Source organism: Sipha flava, unplaced genomic scaffold, assembly GCF_003268045.1.
Source record: "Sipha flava isolate LNK unplaced genomic scaffold, YSA_version1 82_pilon_pilon, whole genome shotgun sequence".
Lineage (NCBI taxonomy): Eukaryota > Metazoa > Arthropoda > Insecta > Hemiptera > Aphididae > Sipha > Sipha flava.
In genome coordinates this window covers 101,651-118,162 of record NW_020273624.1, presented here as the reverse complement: position 1 = coordinate 118,162, position 16,512 = coordinate 101,651, and positions in this window count along the sequence as shown.

The following is a 16,512-nucleotide window of genomic DNA, read 5'->3' as shown; positions in this document are numbered from 1 at the left end:
ACCGTATTATATTTTTACATATTTGTTCAAATATCTCTTAAAAGAGAAAAAAAATAATAATAACACAATAATGAAAGTAGTATACCATAAATTAAGGTTTTTATTATTTAATAGCCGTGTAAAAAGCACTAATAAAAACCCAGAGGTAAATGTATTACATTTGTGTACAAAGCATTTTCCATCAAACAATGTAAATGATCAACGCTATTCACAAATGCTCATTTATTATTAGTAACGTACATAAGAACTATTTTGTAAATATTTCTCCATAAATCAAATTTACTGCATAATGTATAAATTATTATTGTTTTTTTTCTATTACTGTTATTATTATTATATGTATGAAATAACTGAAATTGTAGATGTATGAAGATGTTTGCTCAATGGCTTAAGTACGAAATACGAAAATGTCATGTTATATTACGTTATATTTTCTTGTTAGCTTTGTCAATCAGTTTTTGCTTTTATTGACTCGTATAAGTAATGGCCACAAACAGTGGGTATAGTATACAAATACGATTTGTAATTATGTAAACAATTAATCTACAACTGCAAAACATTCGTAATTAATACGTTTTTGGTCCAATCAACTTTCGAATTATACATGATTAATCAAGCTTATAGACATCAATTTAATATTTATGAGTTAATGTTTGTATAATAATATATAGTTTTTTTTATTGCCCTAAAAAGTTCTTTTACATTTTATAATTCCACATAAAAACATTTTTATTTGCAGTAAAACAAAACTATAAAACTGCGAATATAACAACTTAAGAAAAAAAAACACACACAACATAATATAAATTGTATTTTTAATAAAAGCAGTTTTTATATTAAAAAAAAATTAAAAGTGTTAAAGGTCGTAATTTTGTTTTATTTATTTGTATTTTTTATTCGAAATCCATATAAAATATTTATTCGTTTTTTATACGTTATCATGAAAAATAAATAATAATATGATCAAATAGAATATTGTTTAATAGAATATTACATTAACATGAGCTTACCATTATTTTATGGAGGACATAAAATTTAAGAGGAAAAACAAAATATTCTTATTGCGTCCCATTGGCGTACATAATTAAGTACACACAATACATCAAATTTTTCATTTTGGTGATAATACATTTAGGATCAGTGCACAGGATTTTGACATATCAATCTCTGTGGGGATGGAATTAGAACAAAAACGTAGTGTACGTCAGATATTGCGTATTATGCTGTTTCAACAATTCCGGTGTAATCTCAACATAATATAATGGTCACCGGTCATGCGTTCCATGTAAAATGCGCCCAATTTCGTATACCAAGTGTATTAAATTACCACACACAAATACCTTGTAATTAAACAATGTTGATTGGTTATTTACGGTTTATAAAAAAAATTAAAAAACAGAGAAAAAAAACAAAAGAAAAAAGTTACGTCAACAGATGGTTTTACTTTGTCCCATTAGCGTAGCTAACTTGTGTTCGACATTATTATTGCATTTCTGTTGAAAGGATCAATACTATACTCGGAATAGGAATGGCGCCGAATCCTATTACTGGATACTCATCCGTGACGGTTGTCATAGTAAATTTTGTAAGCTCCAGTGTCACTTAGGATAAAGTAGTTAAAAACCGCAATTAACACTAATGACACATTTTAAGTAAATCCACGCTCGCATGAATTATATTTTCATTTTCATCCAACAAATAATACGGGAATTATTATAAAAGTAATATTAAACGACTGTCTGGTCAATTTCATTATAAAATGTAAATATTTTATTTATATAAAATTTTCGGTTTCTGATAATATTTTTTTCCTCTTCCATTCAGACTAAATATAATATTATGGTATCATAAATTTACATTTCCCACTATATTATTATATTTAAAAAACGAATATTAAACATTTTGATTTCAACTTTTATAACTCGGAAGATTACATTTTATTTTTATTACTGTGCGAATGAGATTAATTTTTTTTTTAATACTCCAGTGATTTAAAAAATTAATTTCAGTCGTATTGAAAGATGAATCTGAATTTTAAATTTTTCAATTGAAAAGTTATTAAATTGTTCGTGAATATCAGGGTGGCCGTGATAAATATTCCATGAGTAAACAATGTGTAAATAGATTATATGTATGGATAATTAAAATAATTGAAAATGCGCATCAATAAAATATTTAGTGATACATATTAAATATAAAATACATTTTTATTAATAATAATAATAATAACCTGGAAGGGCTTAATAGTGTCTTCAAATAAGTTTTTCGTAAAAAAATCAATGATGAACTGAATTATGTTAATGATTCGTCATGTGTCGTATGAATACGTTAACAATGTTAAACTTTCAACGTTAAAGAACACATTAAAAATTATAGACCATATAATGTTATGGATACGCGAGATACATAAATCAATGTGTATGCGCGCGAACGTAAGGGTAAATAGGAACGTTAAATAATACTGTTCGACTGATTTTGTGCCGGCGTTCATTTGCACATGTCAAAAATAAGTGCTGAGAAGTTTCGGAATTTAATTTACCTACCATGACGTTTTACATAACATTTTCAATTTACCTGTCTTCCACAACAGGAGATTCATCAGCAAAAACCTAAACGGAACATTTAGTATATAATATCACGTATTTCCTAAAAGGTTTCTTGGTTGTTACGGTGGTTTTTTTTCCCCGTGCTATGGTCTGGCCCAAATGTACATAAAATATTATGTACATGTGTATGCTACATTTCTATATTACGAAAAAAGGTAAATGATGAACGATATTGATGTACACTGAAAATAGCTAAAACAACCAAAACTATTTGTACAGTTACGAATGAATTCCGAATCGGAGACACAGGAATAATATTTATTCAATTATATCGAATAAAAACAGGTGTCTTAGTAAACTGAATAAATAATTCAGTATATTTTTGTACACAGTTATATACGTGAGGGTTAAAATGTACTCCCTATTATATTACAAAATGTTATTGGGTTTGAGTTTAATCGATTTTATAAAAGTACAACAATTTCCATTAAGTTCAAGAATAATTTTGCCGTTGTAAATAATAGGATTTTATTAGTATTCCACTGTCACTTTAGCAAAAGCACAGGCTATTATCATAACTACTTAATTGCACTTTATGGTTTTAATGAAAAATCAATACAAGAATGGCCAGAGTAGTAATGCCACAAAAATTTTAAAAAGTTTAATAACTATGCATGGCAATAAGTTTGTTTGTTAAAAATATTTTACGTAATTTTTTTTAATTAGTTTGCGTAGTAACAAGAAAATATTTAACATTTATTAAAATCATATGAGATTACATGGTTTAAATAAGTTATAAACTATTTGCTTTTTAATTAAAACTAATTTCGGTATAATATTAAACTCTGTTCAGTAATAATTTACAAAGTAAGGTGATTATTAAAGAGAATATTAATGGTTTTCACAAAGAACATTTGGAAGTAGAATAATTAAAGTTACTAATTTTTAATATTACCTAAAAATTCACATTTTACTCTAAACCACCCTTTTGTATACACATATATATTTATTACATTTTTGTCTTTTATATTTTGTAAGTAGGTAGTATGTACATTTACTATTCCCTTGTTTAATGGAAAACTGCGTTTACATGAATAATGTATGCAATTATGGCACATGACGTTGGGGCTAATTTACGACGATTTAATAAAATAATGTACAAACCAGTAATTCAATTTCGTATTAAATATTGAAGATAACAATAATGATAATAAATTCGTTTCTTAAAAGCTTATGTAAATGTTGTTTTGATATCATTCGCCAGTGACTGAATAAGTTATAACGTCAGCACAACCATTCAAAAGAATATTATATAAGAAATCCCTTGATAACTGATAATAATAATTTAATAGGTTATACCTTATAATTAGTCTCGACCTCGACTAAGACACTTGTACTCATAATTATGCGTCCAAATGGACTCCAGGCACCGAGTAGACCAATTAGAAGAATTTTTAATTTTATGCTCATAATTTATTTCATACCAATATATATTTTTTTTATTAATAGTTTTAATGTTATGCTAAACTATTATTTTATACTGATGTTTTTTAATTTTTGTATATATCCAATATCCATGTATTTATAAGAAATGATAAATAGTGTACAATCGATATTTTAGCTACCGATTATCGGGACGCAAGTAGTATGCTCCGATTTTTTTTTATGGTGGGGGGGGGGGGGGGGGTTCTAAGCTTTTTTTTTTTGTTCCCGGTTTTCTACTACCTATATTCCTGGCGCATCCGCCTGATGCAGTAAAACGCCGGAAAAACGAAACGCACGTTCCGCCGACTGTCGCCGTCGCGCGACACTTTCGCGGTCTCGTTCCGTGTACGCGTTCTTCGAACAAAGTCCATTGTCCATTGCTTGGAAACGCGAACCGGCAATCGATTTGCACGCACGTGACACCGTTCGTACGGATCGCGGATCGATTGGAAAAACGATCGGTCGGGCCCCGCGACCAATCGTCCGGTTGCCACACGCGTGCGATTTGTCGCGCGATACGGCTCCTTTTAACGCGGTTCGCCTCTCTCCCCCCGCGGTGCTGCCGATTGTAGGAGGCGGCCGGCACGCGTGCGATTTCGCGTACGGGATTTGAAACGCCGCGCAAATTGATTTACGTATGTGCCGGTTGCCGATGAATGAATTAATCGAAAAGAAATATTTTAGGAATCCATATACGTGTTACGGTGAAAGACGAAAATTGACGAATAAAGTCGTTTACCAAAATTATTCGATTTTGTAGGAAAATGTTGTAGAAAATAAACACATTTTCAATTCAAATTTACATCGGTCATTGACGTCGTTTACCAAGATTGGTGGTAAATTATGATACATTTCAAACAATACATTGGTTGTTTCGTTATAAGTACTATTTAAAACTGTTGGTGGGTGTTTGATTCTTTATTTTAGGTACCTACTTTATTCAATGAAAGGTTAGGTTAATTGAAATGAATAAAATACATGTATATTATAAATTATTTATTTGTACAGTTTTGGTTACCATGACATTTTGAACTGCACAACATTTCTGCTGCATTCCAAGCACATTTTTAGTTTCACAACCAATTTTGCAGTTGCATCGATTTAAGCTTTGATGACTAGCTATTTCTTCTTCTCCGGCTTCACGTAATGTTATTTTCCTACCTTTAATCATTTTTATGGCTTCATCTAGGTTCATAAATTTTTCTTTATTTGGAGAAATATTTGCTCTTGTGTATTTATGTTTCAATGCGCTATATTCTGTACCTAGTTCAAACGTTCAGGCAATTATTTTATTTAAAATTAAATAAATATTATCAAATCAAAATTGAATAGCATAATTTATACAGGTCATCTTCACACAAAATAATAACACGAAAACAATAATAGATAATTATCTATTTACTTTCGTCATGATATTTTTAACGAAAGAACCTTAGTTGAGTACCACTTATTACTGAACATTCAAACCGACATAAATTTATTGAACATCAGTCTCCAACTAAACTGGGGATTAACATCAATAACCAGTGAATGTTTAAATTTACAACATTTTCCGCTCAGCTTATATTTATTTTTAATTTTTTTTTTTTATCATTTTTAAGTACAAAAACGTTGGCAATAACAAAACAACAACTGCCCGTTGGGGACCAATCAGGTGTACAACTATTATGTATAACAACGTTAAGCGATTTCAAATGGCATATTAGCTGGTATACAACGATCCCTGATGCACGAAACCCAACGGTATCCCACACCACGCCGTACACTTATATGATTACCATATGATAATCACCAATACATTACGCGGATGTATTTTTTATTTGCATCCGATCAAATGACGGCCACACAGTATTGTTGCGAAATCTTATCACAGGATCATTAACAACCAGAAATCGTTCAAAAGTTGGAAGGTATCAGCTGCTTCCTTTTCCTATTTTTCGCGACAAAATGTAGCTTATATTTTTCTACGAGATCTAATCTACCATCTATCCTTCATCTATCTCTGTACCAAATTTTAACGAAATCGGTTTAGCAGTTTCGGAGTCGGTTAGACACAAACCATCGTATATATAAAATAGGCGTTTTTCTGTTCAAATAAATTGTCTAACCTGTTTCTTGCGAGTGAAAAACATTTTTTATCAAATTGTGAATCTAAACCATTTAACTAAATCGTACACACGAATATTTCATAAAAATCAGGCCAGTTGTTTAAGAGGATTAAAGAAACTCACACATGGACAAAAGAAATATATTCATAAAGACATAAGTGTAATTTGAATACCAGTTATTACTAACTGATCAGCGTACAGCCAAAAATACCATTCAAATTAATAAGAAATTCTAAGAAAATATATTTATTACTATTTACTGATGCACTCAAAAAGGTTTTTCAAATAGTTAATTTTTTAAGGTCAAAACAGTTTTGGGACCGGGTAATTCGACTAGTTAAAAAAATAGACATGTATTCACTACGCATTATTGAAATCACAATTATCATGGTTACTTACACATTGTTATTATACCAATATCGTAAAATCAATTTGTGCTCGATAAATATTTTCATCAGAAGAATAACCTATAAACTTTTTTTTTTTTTAATGCATTGTGTTGTACGGAAAATCGAAAATGTTGGCCTTTGAAAAACATGTACACGCTTTTGAATATACACCCAACGTATAAAGGTAATAATATCTGCTATTACCGTGTTTCGTATTTAATATATTAAAAATAATCGGTCCTTTAAGAAAATAATAATCAACCATCGGGCGTAGGGGTGGTAAACGTTAACGCGTCGACCGAGTTTGACCACGAACATGACAACCGTCGACCGATGAGATCGAACCGCACGGCTCCCACGGGGATAATTCAACTTTTAAACGATTACTTATTGTCAATTATCATTTAATAACATTTCACGTCTATGATAAGGCGTAATTTTAACATTTTCCTCAGAAGTAAAAAGTCCTAGAAAAAATTTCTGACTACAACCATGTTTCGAATCATCGTCGACGATAAACAATTTTACGAGTGCGTGCGCGTACAACGTTTCGAAGCTATGCGTAATTGGTACAGTCTTAATTTTCGACGATAACAGCCTGTTTCCCGAGAAAACCGCAACGGGCTGCAATATTCGTACAGGGACTATATTATTTTTGTTTATAGATGTATGTGATATTCGTAATACATAATTTGCGGAGCCCCTTATAAGCACGGGTCCCGATGCGATCGCACTGGTTGCCCCCCCCCCCTAAGGACGTCTCTGAATACAAGTGCACAGCAATAGTGTGGCGCGAACTCGGCTTGACATGGGTACCTCCTACAATAGGCATGTTAAACTCAAAGTATCAAGTGAGTCAAATATATTGAATAGTTTACATTGAGGTAGATAAAAATTTAACGAAAAAAAAATTGTATTTTATCAAATATATATACATATAAAACCATCAATAAAACTTACTCGATTACAGTTAAAATCAGAATACAAGACATAATAACGTATATCAAATATAACGATTTCTAAGAGTCTAAGATAGTTGCGACTTGACATTAATATTTTATAATTTTTTTACCGGTCGTTTTTGATTTTGTCGATTGATATTGGTAGTCGCGGGTCAAAAAAAAATTAGCCGTGGGCCACGTGTTTGATATGGTTACCTCTACAACGTCGGTATACGGTTCGAGAAATCCGTTGTACGACGCGACGTGACGGGGATACCGTCGTACATTAGGGATCGTTGTGCACCAACCAACCATACGTTTGAAATCGCTTAGCGCTGCCGCACATAATAGGTATAAGCACTTGAAAATATCATATTGTGTTGGGTTCTTAACGGTACGGCGCGGCGGCAACGGCGGTCGTTGTTTGTTTAACAAGTGGTATTCTTTTTTTTTCTTTCGTTTTCTTTCCCTCCTAATTTATACCGAAAGACATATTATGTTATGATGAATGAAATCATCCGGATTTAAGGAAGGAATTTCATTGTTCGTACGATTCACCATTGTTGTTCTCGTTATGCGTTGTTCTATATGCATGCTATGCGTTAGTTGAAAACGATTATAAATATTTCAACAAAACGTTGCGTGCGTTAACTTAAAATTTTAAACTTGTTATATGGTACTGTATTCGGACATTTTTTATTATTATAATTTTTGGTCAATTGTTAGGGTTGAATCATAATAACACGTCGAGTCTTCTCAATACGCACATGGTTCGCATCTTTAACAAGATGTCCCTCCAATCCTCGTTGTATGTGTAAAGACTGCCAATTTTCAAGGTCTGCCATGTTAACCGTCTCACCGGAAGGCACTTAAAATAAAACGATTTAAAAATATTGATCTTTTAGGGTTGTTCAAGTAAGATAAAAAAAAGAGAGGTGAAAACAATAAAAAAAAAAATCCAGGTGATTCATAAATCTTAGAAACGCGAAACCGATGACAAATAGAATATTGATTAGAGACTGATTAATCAGACTATTAACTAAACACGATTGTTTTCAATATCTACAAACTCAATAAAAATATACATTTCAGCCAACATTATCTCTATAGTGTTATTTTATAACAATACATAGTAATCCTTTCATACATGACTCAGACTTATATTTAAATTTCCTGTTAGCTGCACCCCAACTTCTTGTCTATCTAATTTATAATTCAAAAAAATATACACGTAAATAATTGTATAATGTCCTTGAATCGATCATAAAGTATGCGGTTAACACACGAATAGTGCTCGGTTATTTGTAATTGTATGAATCGTCCGTTTTATTCCATTTAAGTGTAAATATTTATTTTATTTTTAACGAACCAATGATTTTTTTTTCACTAATTTATTAATAATATAATATATTATAATTAATATAGTTTATATAATTGAAATTGTAGGATAATCCTTTACCGTCTTTTAAACGCAAATTTTAGAATCACGAATAAATCACTCATTAGTGAAACACAAAATCAACAAAATAAGACGAAATCTAGGATTTTCACATTATAGTAAGATTTAAGTTATATTTGTGTAAAATGTTAGTAATTTTGAGTACCTATGAACTGAATACATTAAAAACTCGTAAATTATAATGATGTACGCGTATTATTCAAAATGGGATTTTAAATTTATTATTGTCTATTTGAGTATAATATGTACATCGTTAACATTTTATTTTCAGATTGTTTTTCTTTTTTAATGAATTTTGTTCAACATGAGTCTCTGAAACAACACATAATAATGTTGCAAATGTCTAAAATACCTTTTGAAGTATAAACGAGATTCCTTTTAACTTATACATAGTTTATTATATTATACATGGAAAAAAATATATGTAGTCTGATTTTAACTATTATAGTTGTAATAACTTATTTTTTACAGTATTCACTAAATAATATAATATAAGAATAATATTACAACATTTTAAATAATTATATTTTTTAAAACTATTTATAAATACAAGATTTACCAATAAGTAACTACACAATAAATATACTTTATGCATTTTCAGAAAATCTGTTAAATTTTTTCAAATATATAATATTGTACAAATTAAAGATTTTGAGAACTAGAATATGATTAAATTAAGAAAAAACTTTTCTATTTTTAATTAGATATTTTATTTATTGTTAGTTATAACGTATGCATATAATTTTTAAGTTATTAGAACAATTGAAGTATTGAAACATTATATACTTACTAACTTTAAATTAATTTGATTTGCTTATTTTAATTAAAAATAACAGTAGGTATACATAATCACCAATAATATTTTTTTAAAGTTTTATCTTAAAAACAAGTTTGAATAACTTTAAAATCTGATTATCCTTTTGTACAAAGATATTTGAAAAACTTTAAATGATATTATAAAAACTATTTTATGAAATATAACATTTTTCATGAGCTATGTATACAGTTTTCATGTTTTAGTATAAAAGTAACAACATGAATACATTAAAATTAAAGAATATAAATATTGTTTGCAATATACAATATAAAATATATCATTATATATAAGCTTATGGGATCTATTTAATATTGTAATTTTAATAAATTCTTTGGATGGAAACAATTAAAAATAAAAAATAGTCGAATCTCCCCTAACACATGTGTATATTTGTGTGTTAACGGTTTATCAAAACGAATGTAAAATATATATTTTTTCATAAAATATATACTTTATACTTAGCTAATATATTTTAAATTACTTAATACGCAATATTGCGTCATAAAAATTAATAATTTCGACTGTATTTCTCATTCAAGGCTTTAATCAGATCACAATAAGGACATTTATTTAGTGAGTTGAACTATAAGCTAATGAGAATGTCCCATCCTGTTACGGTTTTATCCATCGATTTATTAATGGCCTAAATAATTTTGTAGCATCCTTGAATTAAAATATTTGGCATGATCTAATCCACCATATCATTAATACATCGGAAATCATTTTACAGCATTATTTCATATTTACATTGATTATTAAAATCATTAAACAACGAATATTATAACTTTATTGTATGTTCTGAAAAATAACTCATTTGTGTAAGTGAATAAATAATAATTAAATTATTAATGACTCATAGTGCCTTATTTATTTATTTATAAATAATATATTAAAACTATTGTAGTTAGACCTTAGACTACATACGTATAAAATAATTAAGATTATCAATAACATAATATTATCCTCTTTTATGATAAGAGTAAATGTATAATGTTGATATTTAACTGTTCGTGAACAAAGTTAATAAAATTATAAGGATCTCTTAATCAAACGTATTGAACGCAATATTTATATTGGTAAAAATGATAAAAATATTACAAAAAATAAACATAGTATACATATATTTCACTGTCGTCTTCAGGATGACAATTTTAGTGAGAGAAAAGGTTTTACAATAAAAGTATTGAATAAATATTTATTTTACAATATTATATGGTTACATAATGTTTGTAGAATATTATTATGTATAATATTTCAGATTCTGATCAAAAAGATGAATGTATCGATTTTACAATAATTTTTTTTTCTTTTTTTTCGAGTAGTAGATATGTTTTGAAAATTGTATTATAAAAAATCACTCCTAACGACCGGAAATATAGTAAAAACTATTTGAGAGCAAACTCTAGAATCTCCGAACGTAAGCGGAAATGATGGCATGATAGTATAATGAACATGAATTTTCACCACGAAGAATTTATAATAATTTTATAGAACACTTATACTTTTGGCGTACACAACATAATATACGAAAGTTTTAATGCAACAGACGGATTGATGGACTGACACTTTACAACCATCGATGGAAAATCACGTCGTTTACTTTCGTTTCAAATAACATTTGAAAATGGAGTTTGTCAACACGTCACAGACAACTATCCATGGAATCCATGATTTTGTCGTATCACAGAATACAGCTATAGACTATCTTTCATTATTCATCGTCTCTGCGATAGTTTTGTAATTTCAAAAATGATTGTCTACCTTAATAAATCATATATTAAGACTTCAAGTGTCGAGTTAATGTAATTTTGATATCAAAATAAATACTTAAAGAACTGATATATCTTTTTTACACTTGATTTTATAAAATTTAAACATTTTTTATTAGTATTTTAATTTTTTTAACCTATAATATAAACGTTATATGTTTAATAATATTTTATTTGAATAATTCATATTCAATAATTACAGCATAACGATTTCAATATCCGGGTGGAGTGATTGTATTGTATCAGAAAATGCATAAACATGATGAACACAATAAAATTACAATTTGATTCCGTGTACTTTATTATAATAGCATTCAAGACTTTGTGCGCTTAAAACTAACTGGTAAACGAATTACTGATTTTATAAAATGATGATGTATTTACTGATTAAGTTATTTAACGTTAAACAAACTTCATACGTTCATTAGTGCAAGGTACTGAAAGCATTATCGATTTCGATAAATGAAATCTTTTGAGTGGTAAAATAACTCATCGATCAATCACTGTTTTAAGATCGCAACCAATTGTAAATCGTTTCATAATGTTATATATTATAATAATCTAGTTATTGTGTTTTTCCATTGAACTAGAAAAAATCAACGCTGCTTACGAGTGCTTCCGCTAATAAAAATCATCATCGCTGACAAAGATAATACAGATCAACATTGGGTGCTGACACATTATGACCCATTAATAAATTAAAAAAGTATAAATTAATTAATTTCGCTAATAAGACGATAGATAGGTGGTTTCAAAAATGGTGACTAAACCTGGTCGAGAACATAAAAAAAAAATATTTATACTGTAGAATGTTTTTGTGGACGGATTATTTTTTCGGTTATTCTTTGTGGACGTATAAATTCCAGATGGCACGGCAAACGTTTTAGATGAAATCGATTAACTGGATGAGTTTCAACAAAAGCCTTCTGCGTTTTGTCGTCTGATCGTTTACAATATTATACAACATTAGAAGTAATGATTGGTTACGTATCTCGCTATGGATAACGTTGATATCGTTGTTAACACTTAAAATGATGTGTATTGTGTACACATATTTTTGATATTTTTGAATAGTTTTACTTTTGAGATGCGAGCAAAATAATAAGTATTTTATTTCGATGGTTTTTAATAAGTAAAAATTTCCGGTCGACCGTTAAAGTTTGATAGAAACGCATAATAACAAACCCATTGTTAAAATATAATATTGTACGAAGACTAATTATTTCACCCCTAGTTTTGTTCGAATCAATAGCAAATAACATTTCTCGTATGAAATATGAATTACAAAAGTTGAAAATATAAAATTAAATGACGGTTGAATATTTTTATTTTATAGATGGTTTATTTTTAGTAAAATATTAAATATATTAACCGAAAATTCCTTCAATCCGTTAATTCATAATAATATTTTAATGCATAGTAATTATTTAAGCGAATTCCTAAGATTATTTGGCTTTTTAACATTTATAATATTTAAATTTGAAGGTATATTATTAAAATTTATAGTGAAACACAAAAAACTATGAATGGTAAAATTAATCATTTTCATTTCTTTATAGTACACGCGACATAATTGAAAATACTATTTTTATGCGTGGCAAATATTTTTATATTTATTTTATAAAACTTGGATTCACGCATTAAAAACTATTGTACTCGCTATAAGTTAGTTAATTTAACGTGCCATTGTACTTTTTTAATTATTTCAATTGTCAGGCAAAGTAGTAAATTATATTATACCGCAGTAATTTTATTTGTCGGCTTTATTTCGTACAAAATGTGCTCAGGTTTTAGAAACGTATGAAAATAAATAATGTATAACTAAATATTTTTTTGAATTATAAAATTCGAGACAATTTCACGATAATGGCACGTCCGATCGAACGTGCTTTACAATTTATCAAAATAAATTAATACCTATGACTATTATTGTCTCTGCAAAGACTGAAAAACAATATCTAATTGTATTTATTTTAAATTTATTCACGTGCATTTTTCAAAAATCTAATGAAACGGAATATTATATTGTATTATATTATGGTATGTAACCACGACCATACATGATATTTTACTGTGCGGTGACTTAAGTCACGTACGCAATTTCAACACAACAATTTCGCCGTTAAATTAATCATATAACCATAATTGATGAAAAAAGTTGATTGGAAAGGTCAAATCAAGCAGAGTCCTATAGAGTTATTCGCATAAGCTAGTATTTTATACTTAGAATGTATACGTTTTGACCCGTGTAACTCTGTAGTGACCCGGCCAAAAATTATAAAAACAACGGTGAACTGTTATAATAAATAAATCATACTTCATATTGTAAGGTGACCATAACACGTTATTTCACGGATCGAATTGTCGTCTATTCCAAATGAAAATATAGTGCCTTGAATACTACGGCCTTCGTGGTTCTTTACTGCACGGAACGGGTGTTACGGTGAAAACAACAGGCATGGATCCTCTTAAAAACTTTTATTGTACGTTTAAAAAAGAAAAATATATAAAAATATTTTATTCATTCGAAGAATTTAATCAATGACCCATACCTTATATAAAAAAATTAATTTCTTTTATCAGTTGATAGATGGTATTCGAATATATGACAAAATTATTAATTAAATGATAATATTCTGGAAAATAGATATTGATTTTTATTCTTCAATTAAATAATTTTACTAAATTGCATACGATTTAATCTCCTTAGGTAGTTTTTTTATCTTATTGTCACATAAGAACTCAATTATTTGAACAGTCTCGTTACGTTATTACGGGATTATATAAAGAACATGTCACTTAATTTATACTTTATTATTTATCCTCGTTTCCACAAACGATATATTTGTAAATTAAAAGTACACCATTACTTTTTGTGCTGCTGTACAACAGAAAAAATAAATAAATATTTAGACTTCTAGCAATTGGAAGAAAAGTTACTTAATATTTGCAGTTGACGTTTCATTGATTGATGATAATACCCAACGTATAATGGTAAACTTAATTAATGGAAGTTGCCGGTTGATATCCGAAAATAATGGTTTAAAGTTTAGTGAAGAAAATAAAGTACCTACAAACAATTTAGTTCTTGGTGGAAAAATATTATGTTTCCAAAAGTGATAAGATCCTGAGTTATTATAGTGTTAATAATTAATTTTAATTTTAAGCTAAAAAAAATATTTGAATTATATTTAAGTATCTTAATGAGAGTAATAATTCGTTATTTTTATTAGATAATAATCAAAGAGAACATCGTCCAGCATGTATAATTGAAATAAATAATAATAAATTAAAAAGTAAGAACTTGGGGTTTATTTTAAACCAAATCACATGCGGGATGTTTGAAGTCTGTATAACATAAAATACACACTAAAAGTAACTAATATAATTATAATATTTCAAAATTTAAAACAAATATTAATTTACAAAAATGTTCAGCAATTTAAATATTTTATATTATCACTATTATGTGAGTACTATTAATGTCAGCTTTAAAAATTGTCAAATAAACGAGTGTCCAAAATTAATCTAAGAATAATTACATAAAATAATATTTAAAGAATAGACCAATGTAATAATATTTAGTGACATTGATGGATGTACATTAGGTAAACAAACATTAATTTCATTTATTATTTTTTTTTAATATTATTAAAATAAATGTATGACACTTTGTCGGGACTACTCAACGAATTCAATGTTATTTATTAAGAAGTTGTGATATACAATTTATTATGCTCCTTAGAACGTCACTCATACCTTAAATAATATAGACAGAAACTATTTTCAGTTTTAATTTTGCTAAAAGCTGTTTGCGATTTTCTCGTTAAAGTTATTGACATAACTAAAATTACATAATAAAGGAATGCTAAATTGTACAACTCTAAATCAATAATATCTATTCAAACTAACAATAAACGAAACTTCAAAAAAGAAAGTCGTAAAATAATTTTATTATATTAATACAATAAAATATGTTATGTAGTGAATCGTTGATTATTTTCTCTTTACAAATATAAAATAATAATATTCCGATGAATATTTTTTATGCAAACTGTTTACATTTTATTTTTTTTTTTTTTTTTTTACATATTTTCGTTTTTGTAAAATCTATTTTATAGTTATTGGACAGCACAATTTATTGCGCATTTGTCAGATTATTTTTATTGAAGAAATATGAGTAGATTCAAGCTGTATAAACGAAAAAATAAATCATTACATTTAATGAAATAAACTACTTTCATTCCATTATTTCCATGATTTATATAAACGTGATATCATCATTTCAAAAATTTAATTTTAAATTATATTCGCCAGTAATAATGTAAACCGAATTCATTCCTCCTAATATTTTTATAGTTGGTACGGTTATATATTTTTGTTACAAATTTCAACATAATATAAACTGAAGACTTATTCAAATTATTAAAGTTAAAAGACTTTCTTTTTTTTTTATTCTTATAGCTTTTTAGTATTTTCCATAGCGATGGCAGGCTAAAATTTCAATTCAGAACAAAAATTTTAATAATTATTATCTAACGAATTCAAAACAAAACCCATGTCCGTAAAATTATAAAATAATATCAACAATTTAAAAACATAACGCAATGTACAATAATTAAATTAAACTATTACTAATTCCAGATTAAGATAATATATTTATACTATAAGTTTGACTGCATGCAATGATTCATAAACGAAACGTTTTAAATTTGTTTTACTACTTATTGCACACACAAAATACTTTATATCTACACATTTATGTGTTCTTATTTTCAAAATATTTTACTATAGTACAGTATGATATTGAGAAATAAACACGAAATACGAGATGAAAACTATTTTTCTTTATAAAATTGAATTATATAGCGGATGAACAGTAAAGGTTTGTAGCAAAGTTTTATATGTATTACAATAAATAAAAGTGGTATTATATATCATTGTAGAATACATAAAAAAAATTATACACAATAAACAAAACGACCAACTAGAATGTAA